Source organism: Diabrotica virgifera, chromosome 3 (genome assembly GCF_917563875.1).
Source record: "Diabrotica virgifera virgifera chromosome 3, PGI_DIABVI_V3a".
Classification (NCBI taxonomy): Eukaryota; Metazoa; Arthropoda; class Insecta; order Coleoptera; family Chrysomelidae; genus Diabrotica; species Diabrotica virgifera.
Window position 1 is genome coordinate 33658785 of NC_065445.1, and position 21706 is coordinate 33680490.

Sequence of the window (21706 nt, forward strand, 5' to 3'; positions counted from 1 at the left end):
CATGAGACATTGATCAAACTTAGAAAGATTATAAAGATGTGATGCCTATTTAATATTTTGTCGACAAAATATAAATTTTTCATTTTTTTGCATAATCTTTAAATGTTTAAACAAAATAGTTATAAACAGATTAATATTTCTCAGAAATTGTTTATTATATTCTAATTTTAAAAAATACTTAAAATGCGTATTTCAAAGGTCTTGAAAATGAATGCTTTCAATGTTTTTTCCAACCATTTGCGAAAAAGTTATGAAACAGCAAAGTAAATATACGATTGCTCCGTTGTTTATAATTTGTTTTAATTGTTTCAAAGCTTAAACGTGAGTCTGTGGTACAATCTAATGACTCACAAAGAATATCAAATATTAGTTCAATAGTTATATTTTAATCAAAGATTAAATATACCTTTTTTTTGTAATTTTTAGCGCGAAAGTAGGCTTGATAAAGAGCCGGAGCTAAAATGTTCTCTCAAAGCGACTGACACGCAGAGCATACACAATATAATACTATAATTTTTTTATTTATTAAAAGTGTACGTCGCGCGACGATCGTCGCGTCGCTTCGAGTGAAAATTTTAGCTACAGTTTACTGTATTAGTCTACTTTCGCGCGTGTAAATTACAAAAAAATATATTTATAATCTTTAATTAAAATATAACCAATAAACTAATAATCGACATTTCTGTAAATAATTAGATTGTACTTTAAACTCACTTTTACGCTTTGAAAGAATTAAAAAAAATTATAAACAACGTAGTTATCGTATGTTAATTTTGCTGTTTCATAACCTTTTTGCAAATGGTTGCAAAAAAGTTTTAAAGCATTCGTTTTCAAGATATTTGAAATACGCATTTTAACTATTTTTTAAAATTAATATATAATAAAAACTTTCTGAGAAACGTTAATTTGTTTATAACTATTTTTTTAAACATTTAAAGACTATGCAAAAAAATAAAAAAATAATATTTTGTCGACAAAATGTTAAATAGGCATCTCATCTTTATAATATTTCAAGGTTTGATCAGTGAATCATAATTATTTTGGTTATTATTGCGACCGTAAATTATTAATTAACAATTGAATTGTTGCTAAAATATTTGTTCAATTTTCACCAGCTTCTGGAACTATAATTTAAACCAAGAAGGCTTTTAAGTCTCCAAATTATTTAATTATTGATAGATAATTACTGATCTAAAACTTTATTTGAAAATTAAAGATTTTGTTGGGAAAACCCGCATTTTCCGAGGAAAATTTTCGTCGGAGCAGATCGGAAAAAACGTACCTCTATGCAGAATTTAATTGCGGTGAATTTTTATTTGAGTGTTTTTGTTGTAAAGTAGAATCTTCGGAGTTATAGAGCAAAAATTGAAAAAAACACGATTTTCGGGCGCCATTTTGTTTATAAAAAAAGTAGCACACTATCTGCGGACTTTGCATACCTGTGTTATTAATATATATAATCATAAGCTTCGATTTCAGTAATACAATTGCTGCTAAATAACTTTTTCCAAAAATGGCCTATTCTCCGATAATCGGCCCAGACTACTATAACACCACATTTCAAAACGTTTGAGTCGATTCATAGATGCAACAGTAGGTGTCCACGCTTCCATTCCGTTTGATGCCCAGATAATATCTGTATTACATAATATTATGTGTAATGTATATTGCTCGGCTCTTTCGATATTCTCTTGGTTGATTTTAAGTTGAGCGTTTAGTATTGTTTTTTAATAATTACAGAAGATTTTTTACCAATGAAAGAAATTAGAGAAAGTAATAATTGATAGACTAATACTATCTAAACTTAAAAAAGTCTATGACGACGTGCCGTTTGTCTGGACCAATAACTCCCGAATAATTTTATTATTTATTTATTACTTATAATTTAAACAAATTATATGCGTACGTTATATTAAAATAATATTTTTAAAATTGAAAAACTAATTATGTTATTTATTTATCATTTAGATTTTAAAAAATTATAAATTTAATTTAATATTTAGTTACACATTATTTGGTTTGTATATGAGACATAATTTAGCTTTGGTCCAATCTTTGAGCATACTTTCCTCTTCTCATATCCTCTTAATAATACTAGGTCTACACAATTTTTTTTGTAGTTCTTCCCATGCATTCTTTAATATTTCCGCAGCTATTTCGTTTTTTGTTATCTCTGAGCGCATTGATCTTTCAATCTCTTAATGCTCAACGTAAAGTCAACAATAAACAAGAAGTCAACAATAAGAATATATCAACAATAGCGGAATAAAATAAATTCATATTGTTACATAAAATAGACATTACACAAGCGCATAATATACAAACATATAGTATCAAACACACGCAAAACAGTTAGAATTTGGTATTTAGGGTCAGTTATGAACAAAATAACCCATTTGAAAATTTTTGAAGTTATAATTATTTAGGCGCGTAGGGAGTAAATTTATATGGGCGCGAATTCATCAAAAGTCTTGGTCCTGAGCGCAGCTGAAACGTTAAACGTGCTCTGATTGCATAATTACAATGAACTGTCAATAATTTTTTAATATGTCGTTTTTAATATAATTTATAATGTTTTAATATGTTTAAAATATATTATGAGTAAACAAATGTTGTGTATATTAGTTTTCACTGTTGTGAGGGCAGAGAAAAAAGCAAGATTAAAATTGTAGTGACATTTTAAATAGTTTTTAAAAGCAACAGGTACGTAATTCTAAATGTTTCAGTATGGTAATAAAAAGCTACATAGTTATCTACCTATTTGGAAAATGTAAAATAAACCTACCTAGTTAGTCTGGGCTAGGGATGGAAAAAACCTACCGGTTATAACCTAAAACCAATTTTTTTCCTCTGCAATAATCGGTTTTGCCGGTTGTTTTTTGTCCCGCTTATAACTGGTTTTTTCTTTATAAAATAATAACCGGTGAAAAACCGAATAAGCGGAAAAAATACTGAATCCAGAGAAAAAAAATGGGAAAATTTTTCGCCCCCGCGCATAAATGAGAAATTTTAAGCTGACTGAAACCAATTTCACAACACTGATGACTGATTTCTATACTGATATGGATTCGAATGAAGTGTCGGAAACTAAAGCGCAATGTAAATGTAACTTATTGGGTATTGGCTATGACTAAAAAACACCGAACACCGGTTTTTGGAATAACCGGTTTTTTGACCGGTTATAACCGACAGGTTAAACCGTAGCTAAAAAAATCGGTATAACCGAAAACCGGTGTTTTGTCAACAACCGCCATGCCTATGTATGTAATGCTTTGATTTACATAATTTGATTGCCAACAAAATTTCTACCAATATTCATCTAATATTGTTTTCTTACTCTACGTTTTGTTGTATTCTAATATTTAAATTCCACAAAAATCAAACTAATTTGGTTAAATTCAGAGCTGTCAAAAGTTTAAAACGTTCAGTTGGTCTATCTTCCAACATAATGCATATGTCTCCGTAGCCAAAATCTAAAGATGCTCGAATTTCAAAACTAACCGCGCCCATGGTCCGCGGGTTCAATCCCCAATACCAACTTTTATTTTTTTATACATTTTATGATTGTAAGTATATTAATAGATATTTTTTTTTAGAAAATACGTATTTAGTACAAAAATTTTCCAACAATTATTGTTCAAAAGTCATTTGTGGCATTTTTCGATGTGTTTGTGTGTGTTTTATTCTTTTATCTTTTTAATTTTTTGTATTGTTTTAATAAAATTTTTTGAAAAGTAGTAAGTATTAAAATTAGTTTAATATTTAAATAAAATATAAACAAACTGTTTAAAGTATATTAATTTCGTTGAAATCATAATAATAGAAGTATAATTTCTTACGTGCATACAAAGTACACACGCATTCTTTTTTTGGTTATATTTTTCGCACATTTAAGGTCAAACAGCAGTTAACAGTGTAATTCTCATTAAAATAAATTTTGGCTTAATCCCATATAAACATAATTTATTTAGACTTTAAACTTACATTTTTGCACGTATGCTTTTTCTTATGAGGATCTTTCAGTGCGTCACAGTTTTTCGATTTCTTTTTAACGCATTAAATTGTATGTGACAGAAAAAAACGCACGTCGGTGATTACATTTCGTCGGTGACATTTATAACATTTATTCTAGTTGTCAATAGATGGCGCTATAATCGAAAAAAAATTATTTACGAATTATATAATATATCTACGAATATAATCTGTACAATTTATAAGACTATACAAATCAAAGAAAATACCATTTTATAAATGCAATAAACACAATTGATTTGTTTTTATGCCAAATTGCAAATAAAATTTGACAACTGTCAGATTTAACTAAAATACCAGGTTAGAATAAATGTTATAAATGTATATTATCACGGACTTACCATTTTTTTTATCATTTGTGACGCACTGAAAAATGCCCATGAAAAGAAGCGCAAAAGCATTTTCGTTACTAGAATAAAAAGCGTCAACTTACCCATTCTATTCTGGAGAACTGATCAACTTTGATTAGATTGTACTTAGAAAAAAGCATTAAATCTTTTTCCACAAAAAATACTCGTATGCAGTACGCCCTTTAAATTTTGATGGAATACTGAAAGTGTGGATGCATCCCACGAAAACCAAGAGTGAAAAAGCGTTGCAGCGAAACGTGTATGTCTGTCTCCAGAGGCGGTTTCAATCATGAATTTTGAACAGCTACTAATATATTGCATTACCGTCATCGACGACAAAATTTTTATCCAGAAAATGGAAAACGTTATTCGTTGCCTTGCTTGCGTAGATATTCCATCCAGAAATCCACTTTTCCTACCGATTCTTAGACGTAAATATCGCTATATGAAATTTTCAAAGAGGGAAAATCGGGTTATTCGATATTGAAAGTTGTATCGGGAGAAACTTGTTAACGTACTTTTGGGTGTTTTTTGAGAATTTGGCGTAAACCGACCAAATATTGACATTTATCTATAGCCTGGAGCTACTCAGATTTACACCCTAAAAAACTACGTCTACAAAGAGAGTATACATATACCTAAAAAAGAATGTGTGTGTACTTTGTACGCACGTAAGAAGTTACACTTCTATTTTTTTTTATTTCAACGAAATTAATATATTTTAAACAACTTGACGAAGGAAAGGTAAATGCGTGGCCAAAGTGTCCTCTATTTGCTTTCTCCTATTTTCGTCGTCTCTGTGTTTATACATTGTAAAAACCTGAGATACATGATGCAGCCAGAAAGCAGTTTATTAGCGAAAAGTCTTAGATTTAAAATAGTGTTTATTATATTTTTAATTTCAATTATTCTAATTGTATAAAAAGTAGTAAACCTTGTATCTGGGGCTTTTCGTTGTTTTCCTCGTATTGCGAGAGATGTCGCTAGATTGCGTCTCAAAGGTGGAATCATTGCATCGTGATGGTTCGCCTTAAATAGGCAAGGTTGTTAATGTTTGTTTCAGAGTTGTGACTGCATAGCTCCACCGAGGACGCATGGGATGCAGAAATAGCTATCTGGAGATGGTGGTCCAACTCTGAATCAAATTAAAACAAAACTGCCATTATCTCATATTTTAAACAGTTTATTTATATTTCATTTAAATATTAAACTAATTTTAATACTTACTACTTTTCAAAAAATGTTATTAAAACAATACCAAAAATTAAAAAATAAAAGAATAAAACACAAACAAACACATTGAAAAATGCCACAAAAATGATTTCTGAAAAATAATTGTTGGAAAATTTTTAACTAAATACGTATTTTCTAAAAAAAATTATATAATAATATACTTACAATCACAAAATGTATAAAAAAAATAAAAGTTTGTATTTGGGATTGAACCCGCGTACATTGGCGCGGTTAGTTTCGAAATTCGAGCATCTTTAGATTTTGGCTACGGAGGACATATGCATCATGTTGGCAGATAGACCAACTGAACGTTTTAAACTTTTGACAGTTCTGAATTTAACCAAATTAGTTTGATTTTTGTGGAATTAAAATATTAAAATACAACAAAAATAGAGTAAGAAAACAATATTAGTTGAATATTGGTAGAGATTTTGTTGGTAATCAAATTATGTAAATCAAAGCATTAAATACTAGGTAGCTTTATTTTACATTTTTCAAATAAGTAGGTACCTATATAATTTTTTTACGATACTGAAACATTTACAATTAAGTACTTACCTGTTGCTTTTAAAAACTATTTAAAAAGCACTACAACTATAATCTTGCTTTTTTCTCTGCTCTCACAAAAATAAAAACTAATATACACAAAACTTTTGATGAATTCGCGCACATAAATATAAATTTACTGCCAACTCCTAAAAAAGTATAACTTCAAAAACGATAAGTGGTATTATTATAGTCCTTATGGTTAAGGGCAGAATAAGTTACAAATATTTCCATCTCATCTTACAACATCTGTGATAAAAGAAATTAAAGAAATAAAATTAAATCATCATCATCAATGGTGTTACAGCTCTATGACCTTCATAAGTCTATTACGCCAGTCAGTTCTATCCATTGCCAACTGTTGCCAGTTTTCTGTGCCTATTTTTCTACCATCCTCATCTACACCATTCTTCCATCTGAGTTTTGGCCTACCCCTATTTCTACTTCCCACAGGTTGTGATATAAGGATTTTTCTAGGATGGTTGTTCTGCTGTGATCTTGCTAGGTGTCCTGCTCATCTTAGTCTTCCTATTTTTATAAGAGATACTACGTCTTTACCGCCAAATATATGTTTATATCTGTAGTTGTACCTCCTCTCCAAATACCATTTTCACAGATGCCACCGAATGGCACCTTTGGTCCTCTCAGGATCCTTCGTTAAGAAATATAAGCAGACGGTTTTCATCTGCCTTGGGGATGGTCCATGTATCCAGTCGATATGTCAGGTTGGATAAGGAAATATAATTAACTCTAACAATAAAATACTGAAAACGTTTGTTTTCTATACTTCCACAAAATTTGTTATAACTACATATGTGACTACAGCTGTTTCGGCAGAGTGCCTTTCTCAAGTGATTTAGTTTACTATGTTTTTGCCTTTTTAAAGTCTTTAACTGAAGAGGTTGGGGAGTGCGGAGCTGTTTGTCTCGAGTTGGTCATTCAGAATTAGATCTGTATTTTTTAATTCATTAATTTCCATAGATTCTAATAAAGATAGCTTAAGGCCTTTATTTTGAATATGTAGAATTTGAAACTCTTCATTAAAAGAATGATTATGATCTAGAAGGTGAAGTGCGTATGTAGAAGTGTCTGTTTTTCTATTGTTGAAAGCCCGTTTGTGTTCTGTTATCCGTTTGTCAAAGGTTCAGCCAGTTTGACCGATGTAAGTTTTCGGACACTCGCCACAAGTTAGTTTGTAGACACCACTCTGTAGTTGTTTTCTCTTTCGGCTCTTATTGTTCTTAATATATTTGCTTAAGTTTCTGGTTTCTTAACATGTGCGTGAAATAATTGAATACCAGTCTAACAAAGAGTTTTAAGGACCAGAAAATATAATAAATAATTATAAGACCATAATTAGACGATAATTATAAGACCATAAGAAACGAAACACATTCAGTAGTAAGAAGAATAAAAAACGATCACTGGGAACGTTTTTCGAAAGAAATGGAACATGATTTTTATGGTCTCCAAAAGGAAATATGGCGCTTTATAAGAGGTCAAAGAATGGAGGCAAAGGAACTAATAGAACCAAAACACATAGAAAAGGATACATGGATTGACTATCTAAAAAAGCTTTATGCAGAGGAAGAACAAATAATGCTAGAACCGGAAACACCAGAAATTACCACAGATAAAGATGTTAATATAAGTGCACAGGAAGTACGAAAAACACTCGAAAAGCTGAAGAACAGAAAAGCTGCAGGTAAGGATGGAATACCAAACGAACTACTGAAATATTGTGGAGCAGCAATGACAGAACAATTAACAACATTAATTAACAAAATCATAAAACACGGTAAAATACCGGAAGAATGGAGAACGGGCGAACTAATCCTACTATTCAAAAAAGGAGATAAAAAGCAGCCAGAGAACTACAGAGGTATCAACTTGTTAAATACTACCCTAAAACTTACAACTAAAATCTTACAAGACGTAATGAATCAGAGGATAAGTTTAGCAGATGAACAACAGGGTTTTCGTACTGGAAGATCGTGTACAGATGCAATATTCGTCATAAAGCAAATTACTGAAAAATCACTAGAGTATAATAGACCAGCATTTCTATGTCTGATTGACTTAAAGAAAGCATTTGACAGAGTAAGACTCAGGGATGTAATCCACCTTCTGTATAATAGAGAAATCCCTCTAGATATCATAAAAACTATTGAGAACATCTACCAAAATAACAAGATGGAAGTCAGAATAGATGGACAACTTACAGAACCTGTAGATATAGGCAGCGGAATAAGACAGGGAGACTCATTGAGTCCTCTGCTTTTCAATTTAATCATGGATGAAATCATCAAAAACGTCAACAAAGGAAGAGGATATAGAATGGGAAACAAAGAAGTAAAAATACTCTGCTACGCAGACGACGCAATATTGATAGCCCAAGATGAAGATAGTCTGCAAAGATTAGTCCACAGATTTAACATAAGAGCAAAAGAATTCAATATGACAATTTCATCTCAAAAAACTAAAACTTTAGTAATCAGTAAAGAACCAATCAGATGCAAAATAGAAATTGATGGTATCAGTATTGAACAAGTAATGGAAGTAAAATACCTTGGAATTACATTGTCAAGTTACGGAGACCTAGACAAAGAAGTGAGAAATCAAGTACAAAAAGTAAATAGATTGGCAGGATGCCTTAATAACACTATATGGCGAAACCGACATATTAACACTGAGATGAAGTCAAGAATTTATAAAGCCAGTGTAAGACCAATAATGACATATGCATCAGAAACAAGACCCGATACAGCCACAACACAAAGACTACGGGAAACGGCAGAGATGAGAGTACTGAGAAGAATTACAGGAAATACACTGAGAGATCGAAAGAGGAACGAAGATATTAGAAGACAATGTAACGTACAGTGTATAAACGAATGGACACTAAATAGAAAAAAAGAATGGAACAACCATATAACCAGAATGGGGGAGACACGTGTGGTCAAAATAGCACGAGATAAATCACCGATCGGCAGAAGAAGTATCGGCCGACCGCGCAAAAGATGGAGCGACAACCTTCCATAGAGGTATCAATCCGCCAATGAACAAGCAGAATTGCTTATAAAGAGGAAGAAGAGAAGAAGAAGAAGAAAATATAATGCCACGACATGTAAACTTCTAAACTTTTTTGCATTTCCACTATTAAGATACTAATCAACGGTTTTAGATTCATCATCATTATCATAAGTGGCTCGACAATCCGTTGTTGATCTTGGCCTGCTCGCAAAGAAGTCGACACTCCTGTCGATTCTTGGCAACTTTCCTCCTTTTTCTGACCCTTTAGGTCATCTTTAGGTCCCTTAGGATCTTTAGGTGTTCTTTAGGTCAGATTTTAGTTTATTATGCCTATTTTATATCAATATAAGCCAAAAAAATATTTATCGATTGCGTATGATTATAACAACATCAAAAAATAAGTATAAAAGGTAATAAAAAAATAACATACGATATGATTTTCCGGATTCAGCAGTAAAAGTTTAAACTGTTACGACTGTCGTTAAATGGATACGATGACTGATCCATTAAATTTAATTGCACTGGTTGATGGCGTTTAATGCAAGAAATGCAGAAGCAAAAATTACGAATTCTAAGCCCCAAGACATAAAATTCAACCATTATCGTTAACCTAGGGTAATGGCGTTCTTGAAAATTCCCTAAGATAATAATTATTGTAAAATAAAGTTATAGTTACTGCTTATTTATGCATCTTGTGCATTATTTTATATTAAATATTCAAATGAGCTTAACTATCAAGCCTTTTGTCTAGTCAAGTAAAATTGAATTTGAGCTGTCTGAGCTCTAGTAAACTATTATAGATTTAATTAAATATGATATCTGTTTTTAGAATTACAAAGAAAAATAAGAATGATGAAACGGTTGCCAATGTGAGTCCATTATACTATTGGATATAGAAATTGAGTAAATACTCGCAATCTTAAAGTTTGTATATTTATTAATAGTTGTTACACAATCATGGGGCAACCGGTTTCGAGGCTTACAATTTATGCCTCATCTTAAGGCCCCCCAGTACATAAAGTCGTCACAAATACTTATGTCATTGTCAAAATGTCACAAATGTCATTGTCAAAATACGTATTTTAACAACGACATCTGATATGGACGTCGAAACGTTAGTAAATTCATTTTTTAGTTAATTGTAGCTTATTTCCCACTTGAATAGTTGATTACAAAAATGCCACAAGGAAATAGCTTCAGAACATAAATAATTATTTGAAGAAAAATCAAAAACATGTGATGTTCATAACGTTACAAAATTTCCATTTTCCTTCCTTGTTATGGAATGTAAAACAAGGAACAGATTGATGTTGAAAAGCAACAACGCAGGGCTGATTATCTTGCATAGAAACTTACAAACTTGCTTACCCAAACTTCAAAACTTCAATTGTATATAAAACTTTGTGTATTATTCGCTGCAAAAACACAACTTACCTCTACACTTACGAGCTCTATATGTGGAAGTTAGCCAAATTCATGTTGCTGAGTTTTGTAATACCTAATTATGTAATTTATCGAATATGGTTTTAAGTTTATACGTAAAGAAAGGGGGTTCCAAAATTTGAATTTAATAGAAAATACTTCTTTTTTTCTTCAGAATGTAATTTTTCTTACATTCTTACATTCTTAATTTTTTATGATAACGTTATGTATTTAACAGAACATGAATAAAATGGCTTCCACGGCTTTGCTGGCATATACGCATTTCTTTTGTCGAAATTTTTTTAGGAATATGGCATAAATGTGGCTGAATTTCGTTGACGCAGCGTTGAATTTGCACCTTCAATGTACGTGATGGTTGGGTAACGTTCCTGTTTTCTTTGAGAAAAATTTCTCACTTGTGTTCAAAATTTTTCTGATGGGTGAGAGGAGTGTTTAATGTTACAAACGTCACATCTTTGCTATTTTATTTCTAAATAATTATTCTATTTGATTTTCTTTAATATTTCATTAATAATTATCTTCTGTATTCGTTTTAACTTACTTTTTCGTTAAAAACTTTTTTGGTGCCCATTCTATAGGCAACTCTCTTTTCATCTAACATTTAAATCATCAACTGAACATACTTCATAATCTTACATTCTAGCATCTAATTGATCTAATCTTGTGTTCCATAGTCGTTATTTCAAATTTCATGTTCTGTGTTGTGTGTTTCGCTGTCATGACAGTGATACTTCATCCCTACCCGCTGACACAAACTGAAAATGGAAGAGAAGAATTAATTTATTTAAAGGCATGTAATTTGAATATTAGCTTCATTTTAATCCATCAACACTTATTCTCTTGGGGTAAGAAAATTCATTGTTTTTTTCTAATAACTACATATCTACATCTAACAGTTTTTATAATATTTTTTTTAGTCATTTGTTCCTATACTTAACTTTTCATGTATACGAGCACATGGTCATTTTTAAATACCTATTTCTTTCTAATTTATGTATATGCACGTGTAAATCAAACTTTGACTAGTATCAATCTTAATTCCATTTAATTTACCCTTGCCATCTACTAGTTTTTTTAATACTATTTGGCAAAGGTACAATTTGGTTTTTAACTTCTTGATTGTCACTTATACGCATTATTCTTCTAGTTGTTGGGATAAAAGGTCACCGTCCTCCCTCCGGGAGCTTCAACAATACTCAATTGCCGGCAATACAAGAACGAGGAACATGAAATCTAGACTGCAACCAAATCATCCAGACTGCAACGACCAACACCTGTAGGCCTGGTGGCCCTGAACACCTACAACACCAGATCCAGTTGTAGAACCAACAGCAGTACCATTCGACATCAAGAAATTACCATCGAACCAGATACCAAAAGCCATAAGTATAATTTAAAAATTGTTAGTTTTTGGCAAGAATTTAAATATATTTGTTGATGCATTTAATAAGTCACATTTTTATTATATCTTTATGAACAGTAAACATGATTAGTTAAAAATACTGTTTTGTTTGCTCATTCTAAATTTTCAGAGTTCATATCTAAGATTAGGACAAGATGAACACACCCTGAGAGACTGATCTAAGCTAGGGTAAACGATAACTATCGTTTACCGTTTATGGTTGAAATATTATTTTCGAATAGTATTTCAATTAGCTGGGGTAGTCTATCGCCTTTTTTTCATTTCAGTTGTAAGCTTAATATAGGCCTTTGACTTCAAATTACCATATAAAAATAAATCTAATAGAGTTAAATCACACGATCTAGGAGGCCAATTCGGAAATTAGAGATTAAACGTTTAGCAAATGTTTCCTGCAATAATTGATCATCCAATTTAGGCAGCAAGAGCTCCATTATGATGTTGCGATATCGAGCACCAGTAACAGTCACTGTTTTACCAGCTTCATTTTTAAAGAAGTATAGCCCAATGATTATTATAGCTTAAAATTTGCACCAAACAGTGACAAATGTAGCAATTTTAACGATTAAGAGGATCGGTACGTATTTTCGGCTGCAATGCTATTCAAATAGGGATTCATTTTTTTCGAATCCTGAGAAAACTAATAAGTATTTTTGAAAAATTTAAACGTAGAATGAAAGATTACGTTATTAGCGAGGGCCGAAAGTCCCTGAGAACTTCTATAATGTTTATTTTAATAAGTTACAGGGGTGAAAAACTAAGACAAAATTTAGTGTGATTTTTAATTTCAAATATATCATTCAAAATAAAATTTTTATTTACTCTAAGGGACTTTCGGCCCTCGGTAATAATTTAGTCTTTCATTCTGCGTTTAAATTTTTCAAAAATATTTATTGGGTTTTTGAGGATTCGAAAAAAATGAACACAATGCCCTGGTAATATTTTCCAAATCTATCTTTGTCTTACAACGCACTCAGCCGAATATAATATTGTCAGCATATATTGTCAGTCAGACACTGACAATCAGTGACAATTTTAAATATTTGACATTGCATCGGGAATATGTTGAGTTATTGATTAAATATTATTGATATATAGTGTATTTGATAAATAATTGATTTAAGACGTGAACTTAATAAAAAGTTATTTATTGTGTATTATTTGTGGAAGATCCAAGCAGAGAATACATCAGGATAATATATTCTGTGATCCAAGTATTTTGTTGTTAAAGATGTTCAAAATTGTAAGCGTTCCATAACAATATATTATTAAAAAATCACTTTAACACTTTTCCTCTTTTCTCGATTGAGTATGAGTCTTTGTTGTACAAATAAATTATTACAATCACTGAATACATAGTTAGTGAAAAAATTATCACATTTATTAAATGAATTAATAATTTGCAATTAGAAAAATAACAGTTATCCAAGAACATTCAAAACCCATCTCTTTAAATTAATGATGACATTTTCAAGTAGAATAACATTCTAGTAATGTTTACATATCCATACCAGTGTGAATTTTACTACACGTAATTTGCCGTGTAAAGACAGAAAAAGAAGAGATACACGTAAGATAATTGCGAATTATGTACCCATAGCCTTAACAAAGCCATCAACGTCAAAATGTGCTGCGTCGCTTAGAACGATTTTGCTCGAAAAATTATCATCCACTTGTTGATTTTCAATAATCCATTCAACCAATTTTTTTTCGCAGTACATGGCCATAATGCTTCAGTTCTTGTCTCAGTTGAACTTTGTGAGCATGGCGATACAGATTTTCTCTATTATACTCATTGAAAATCAATGCTGTAGAGTGTGTAGAGAGTGTATTGAAATACTATCTGCGTGGTTCTATTTACTGCGTGAAGTAGCAGTGGATTCAAAGTGTTTTATTACTGTATACTGGGCTAGAATTTTGTGTTACACTAAATAAATATACGATATAAATACGATACTATGATATGCCGATGACGCAGTACTAATTGCTGATAACGAGGATGACCTACAAAGGCAGCTCCATACTATCAATATTACAGCAAATAAATTTAATATGAGAATATCAGTAGAAAAAACTAAATGTATAGTGATAAGTAAAGAGCCGCGTAGATGCAAGTTAGAAATAAACGGCAAAATTATAGAACAAGTAATGAAATTTAATTACCTAGGAGTAGAGCAAAAGAATGCAAAGACCACCGGATAATAAGTTTAATGAGTCATACACTCAAAATATTTTTAAAAATTATACACCGGAGAATACATAACAAACTTGAGCAGGACATAAGCGACACGCAATTTGGATTTAGAAATGCAATGGGAACGAGGGAAGCCCTGTTCGCTGTAAATGTACTTGTGCAAAGGTGCATGGATGTTAATCAGCCAGTATATAAAATATGTGTTTCTTAGATTAAAACAAAGCCTTCGATAAGGTCAGACATAACCGCCTTATCGAATTACTTGAAAAGAAAAACTTAGATATGAGGGATATCAGGATCATTAGTGCTATCTATTATAATCAGATCGCTGTGGTAAAAGAGAACAACGCCTTTTCAAATGAAATACAGATTGAGAGGGGCGTCAGACAGGGCTGTGTCCTGTCTCCTACTTTGTTCAATGTGTATTCAGAGGAAATAATCCAGGAAGCACTAGAAGACCTAACCACGGGAATAAAAGTAAATGGCCGACCAATCAATAATATACGGTTTGCCGACGACACTATTTTATTAGCCGAATGTCTTGAAGATTTACAACAAATGGTTGACAGAGTGGTAGAAGTCAGCCAAGAAAACGGATTGTCCCTAAACACAAAAAAGACACAATTTATGGTAATCGCAAAAGCTCAGCAGCGCCCAGAAAGCACAACAATACATGGAGAACAAATTAAAAAGGTTGAAAAATATAAATATTTGGGTACAATAATTAATGAAACTAATGAGTACACAGAAGAGATTAAAGCAAGAATAGGACAGGCAAGAAATGCGTTCAACAAATTGAAAAAAGTACTCTGTAGCAGGGACATTACAATTTCTTTAAAGATAAGACTTCTGAGATGCTACGTGTTCTCCGTATTATTCTATGGGTTGGAGGCTTGGACATTAAAGAAGGATGTTTCGGACAGATTAGAAGCCTTCGAGTTATGGGCCTACAGAAGAATATTAATAATAAGTTGGGTGGATAGAGTCACGAACATCGAGGTGTTGAGAAGAATGGGAAAAGATAAAGAGGTTTTAAATACAGTTAAAGTCAGAAAACTACAATATCTGGGACATGTTATGAGGGGCGAGCGGTATAACTTGTTACAATTAATAATGCAAGGAAGAATACAGGGTAGAAGGAGTCGCGGAAGAAGACGCATCTCCTGGTTAAACAATTTGAGAGCTTGGTTTAATTGCACTTCTGCTGATCTCTTTAGAGCAGCGGTATCGAAAGTGCGAATTGCCGTGATGGTTGCCAACCTTCTTAGAGAAGATGGTACATAAAGAAGAAGAAGAGATCAGTAGTAACAGGAACATAAGAACAGAGACCAAAACACAAGAAACAAAAGCCGCAAGAGTAAGCGGTTGCCTTCGAGAAACCATATGGAGAAACAAATATCTGACCACGAAAAGCAGCAAAATAAAAGTACACAAGACAACAGTAAGACCTATCCTAACATATGCAGCGGAGACAAGCACCGATACAAGAAAGACAAAACAACAAATCAACAATATCGAAATGAATGTATTAAGATTAATAGTGGGCATATCATTAAGAGACAGACAAAGCAACAGAAGTATACAAGAACGATGCAAAATTCAAAATAATAACAGGTGGATAGAAACAAGAAAGAAAAACTGGAACGAACATGTAAACCGAATGGAGCCAGATAGATTAGCCAACATCTGTAAAAACAAAAAAGAATGTGTGTGTACTTTGTACGCACGTAAGAAGATATTCTTCTATTATATAATAGGTAATTTAAACGAAGTAAATATACTTAAAAGGTTATTTGTACTTATTTTATTTAAAAATCAAACTAACTTTCTTATCCACCACTTTCAAAAAAAAAAGAATATCTTCAAAAATTATATAATAATATACTTACAATCATAAAATCTATAAAAAAAAAATAAAAAAATAATAACTTGCTTGGGGCTCGAACTCACTTCACGTCTACCGCGCCGTACGAAAGCTGACGGCATTTCAAACTAGACCACATTCGCGTGTACGTCATGTGGGAATATACACAAACTAAACGTTTGCACCATAAATTTATATGAATTTAATAAAATTATTAGTTTGATTTTTGTCGAAATAAAATACAACAAAATATAGAGTAAGAAAACAATATATGAGATGAAGATTTGTAGAAAGTTTGTTCGTAATCAGATTATGTAAATTAAAGCATTGCCTACTACATAATAGGTAACTACATTATTTTGTTTACATTTTCCATATAGATAGGTATTGAAACTATTAGGTATTTCCAACTGAAACATTTAGAATTACGTACCTGCGGCTTTTCAAAACTATTTAAAAAGTCACTATAATTATAAATTTGATTTTATTTCTGTTCACACATCAATAAAAACTAATATTATACAATATTTTTGTTTACCGATAATCTCGATATTGAACAATTATTGACAGATCATTTCAAAATTTCAACACCCAATCAGAGCCCGTATAACCACTAATACCATACTGTCGGTGTGCGCATGCGCGGGGATCAATCAAATTTTACCCTCAATCGATTCGCCGCTAAAGAAGAATATCTTCAACAAGCCGTATAACAGAAGACCCAGAAGGCCGCCGAAAAGGTGGAAAGTCAATGTACAGTCAACAATAACTGAAACAGAATAAGAGGCAGACAAACAGGAGTAATCCTAGTCGCGCGAAGAAGAAGAAGAAGAAGAAGAAGAAGACTAAATAAACTAAATTTGCTCAGCCGAGATTCATTTTGACAGATTCAGAGTAAGAAACATACAACACAAAAATTCCTACCTTAGCCTATTAACTGCTCAAATCAACTTAACTATAAGAAATATTGGAAATAGTGGGAGTGTATTTATACTAAACTCATAAATTTTTGTGTAATTTATTTCTTCAAGATATTTTTATTTTGTACAATAAATAATTTTCTGATTTATTATCAATACATTTTAATGGTGTAAATAAATAATTATTGATTGGCGTAATAAAGTTTATGTTATTTATGTCTGTTTACTGTTAATAATATTGACTATGAGCAGATATGTTTGGTTGAGTAGTAATTTTCAGTCACGTCTAGCAACCTAACTTCCCAAAAAAGAAATTACTAATATCACTAAACAGTTACGTTTAGTGACCAACTGGTGTCTCAGGTTAGCGAATCTACTATTTCTTTCATTTCGTCTACACTGATAACCAGATTTTTAATTAAGTTTCAGACCTATATTATACGCTTATAAATTTCTTCAGTAGTCGACTAGGTTATTATCAAGCATTTAAGATAACTTAAATATTTACTTACCTATTTTATTTTTAACGAATATGAATAGAAGTGAACCATACCTGAAAACAAAAATATATTATTATTTTATTGTTTTATTAATAAAATTATTAATTAACGGATTCAAACAATAGTCATGCATCTTAAATTGCTGAATTAGATCCCAGCATACTCCACGATACAGTTGAGAGCTATCATATCATAGCACTTCTTAGCTGCTCTTATGAACTGCTGAAATGACGTATCTAAGGGCTTGTTTATACAGGGTAGAGAGAAAGTATGGAAACACTGTAATTTCTCGGAAATCGATAGAACGATTTTTATGGATTTTGGTGGGTAAGGGTCTTTTGATGCGGCCGATATTATAGAGGTAATTACATTGTTGTCAAATCTTCCGTTTTTCTGGAAATCTAATTAACTTTCTTATTTAAAATGAAACACCCTATATATTTTTTATGTTTTTAAGTCCTTAGGAAATACTGATTATTTTTCAGGTTATATTCCCTATACCTAAATGCCGTAGTTTCTGAGTTATTGCTACATTTATTAAAAAAACAATTTTTAAACAAATTATAAAAATTAATTTTTTCGGCCCGAGTAAACAATATTTTAGGTTCTTTGGATCATTGGGAATAAAAACGGTCTTTCATAATTTTCTTGTAAAGTTAATCGTTTCCGAGTTATAAACAATTTAAAACCGAAAAAAATCGAAAAATGACGATTTTTAGGTTCAAAAACATAAGTAATAAATATTATTTTTGAAACTACGAAGTACCTAAATTCAAGTACAAACCTTATTGTATCAGATACCGATAAGTGATTTGGTCTTATTTCATTTTAAAACATTGTTTTTTAGTTGTTAATGCAGCCCGATTGCCCGTCCTCTCATATGTGCTTCATTAACAATTAAAAAAACAATGTTTAAGAATAAATCGTGCCGAAAATTCTTATACGGAGCTGATAGAAGAAAATTTGAGCTTGAATTTAGGTACTTCGTAATTTCAAAAATTATTTTCATTTTCTTGTGTTTTTGAGCCTGGAAAATCGTCATTTTTTCAGTTTTAAATTGTTTATAACTCGGAAATAACTAACTTTACAAAAAAATTACAAAAGACCTTTTTTGTTCCCAACGATCCAAAGAACCTAAAATAATGTCTAGCCGGGCCAAAAATAATAATTTTTATAATTTGTTTAAAACTTTTTTTTTAATAAATGTAGCAATAACTCCGAAATTACGACATAAAGATATAGGGAATATAACATGAAAAATAATCAGTATTTCTTAAGAACTTCTAAACGTAAAAAATATATAGGGTGTTCCATTTAAAATAAAAAAGTTCATTAGATTTCCAGAAAAACGGAAGATTTGACAACAATTTAATTACAACTATAATATCGGCCGCATTAAAAGACCCTTCCCCACCAAAATCCATAAAAATCTTTCTTGCGGTTTCCGAGAAATTACCGTGTTTCCATACATTCTCGCTAGCCTGTATGCAGGCGTTTTGCCAACGTCGACGTCGCGGTTTACCTGTTTTACTTGATCTCGCCCTAATGACGCCTTTGAAGTTTCACCCTAATACCAAGTAAAACAGGGGAAAAACAGGTAAACCGCGACGTCGACGTTGGCAAACCGCCTGCCTATAAACAAGCCCCAAAACAGGATAGACGCACAAATTCTAAGACGTACCAAGTCTAAAGACACAAGATTTTCCAAAAGCAACAAAAAACCACTGTAGTTTTTTGGATCTGATAGCTGTCTACGATACAGTATATATCTCCAAGTTATCATAAAACAACTCTTCTTTTATTCTCACTCCCCAGACTGATTTCGGGTCTAGGTGAGAATGAAATAAAATATTTATTTTATTAAAACTTGATAAAGAGGATCGTTTATTCACAGAGTACAAGTTTTACTTAATTCATTGAATTACCCTATCAGAAATTGTTATCTACCATTACTCTATCAAAAATTCTCAGTAGTAATTGCACAAGAGCTCTAAAATTATTGAATTTTTCCCAAGTGACACTTTGACAGTTTTAATTTCACGAGCCGAAGGCGAGTGAAATTATGTCAAAGTGTCACGAGGGCAAAAATTCTATATTAATTTTAGAGATCGAGTGCAATTTGTTGCGATTATTTCATGAATAAAACTGTTCAAAACCAAAATGTTATTGTAATTTATTTATGTAAGTACAAATTAGTACAATTATACACACAGTTGTTATAAATATTTGACGCTTGAAAGTCATCACTTTTATAATTTTTAAAACATTAATTTTCATTAATGTCACTGAACGTATTTTTTCATAGCAACGAAGGGCATCTGACGTAATATACTTGACGACGGGCAATTATCAAAAATTATCAATTTAATTTAGATTTCTGTAGCTTTCTATTGGTCAGAATCTCCTATGAATGAAATAATCGGGTATAATATCACAAGAGAGTAAGAATAAATTGAAAATAATGCGACAGTTTTTCGAAAATTTGTTGTCTATTGCCCAATGACAACAAATTTGTGTAAAAATGAAGCATTATTTTCTTATTTATTCTTACTGTCGTGTGATATTCGTAAGATTATTTTTTAATACGTATATTACGGATATTTTCTTAAATGTGACAATTGTCAAAACTAGGAAACTGGTTGCCATTAAACAGAAACAATCTACTTAAAAAAATTATATTGGTAATTTTCTACAGTAGATAATAATTCTCAGTATAATTTTAATCTGATTGGACAGAATTAAACACGTGATCAAATATCTTACTATACGATTGGAAAACGTGCGGTATCCGGGGTGACCAGACGTGATCGTATAAGAAATGAAGACATACGTGAAAGGTGCGGTATTGGAAGGACCTTAGACAGACTTGAAACGAAACAGTTATCGTGGTTCGGACATATGACGAGAATGGGTGAAGGTAGAACTGTAAAGAGGGTATGGAAAGCGGCATCCGACAACAAACGAAGAAGAGGCAGGCCAGCAAGAACGTGGAACGCAGATATTGGAAAGGCTTGCGTAAAAAGGAATATTGGGTGGAGAGAAGCAGAAAGACTAGCTACTGACCGAAAGGCATGGAGACGTCTGATTTCTCCACTTACCTCGACACCGTAAGGTACAAGAGGACGGCTTAAGTAAGTAAGTAGTAAGTACGATTGGAAGTTAAAATCATTAAAAAATAATCGATTTAATTTAGATTTATGTAGCTTTCTATTGGTCAGAATCTCCTATGAATGAAATAATCAGTAGTAATTACACGAGAGTTCTAAAATTATCGATTTGTATCCCGAGAGACACTTTGACAGTTTTAATTTGTCAAAGTGTCACGAGGGCTAACCAAATCGATAATTTCTAAGAGCTCGAGAGTAATTCGGTGAGTTTATTTCATGAATAAAACTGTCTTTTAACAAAACAAACAGAACGTGATTAGAGAACAAAAATTCTACAGTTTCTAGCATCTGGCGAGGATTTAAATTCCACATCCTTAAAGGGGTCTATGACTCGGTTAAATTCGTTTTAATTTAAATCTTGAAAAAGCTTGGCGATTTTATTCCACACTGTTTTAATCACAGCTTCTTTATAGTCTTCACCATTACACCTTTTGATATTGAATGCCCAGTCTTTTAAAATGCGGGCCAATTTTTGAATACTAGTAATCTTTTTCCAGTTTGTAACCCCTTTCATCATAAGATTTTTGCAATTGTTTCCAAGTTTAGCTGTTGCTAAGTAAAGTATTCTTACTTGCATTTGCTGTAATTTCTTTGTTAATTTATTCCACCGATGCAGAATCAATTTATTTTCGTTCATTTTATTAAATGTAACAGTTCTGAAAACTAGGAAACGTTGTCACAGTATAATGAGTGGTTGTCATGAAACAGAAACAAAATACTTCCCACTTTTATTAGTTAATTTATTAGTTCAGAGAAATAAGATTTTTCTCGTAGCAGATCCCCCTCCAGGCTAAAACCAAATTTTTTGAGTAGTATGGACATCTATATTAATAACCTATATGTTTCCTGCAGCCGATTTTGATGATATACATTGTTATAAACAAATGAAAATCAAGAAACGGTTAATTTTCGTTTTTTTCGTCTATTACTTAAAAGTAGAGAATTTTAAACAAATTTGAGAATAAGAAACTCATAAATCATATAAAAAACTTTAATAATGTCTA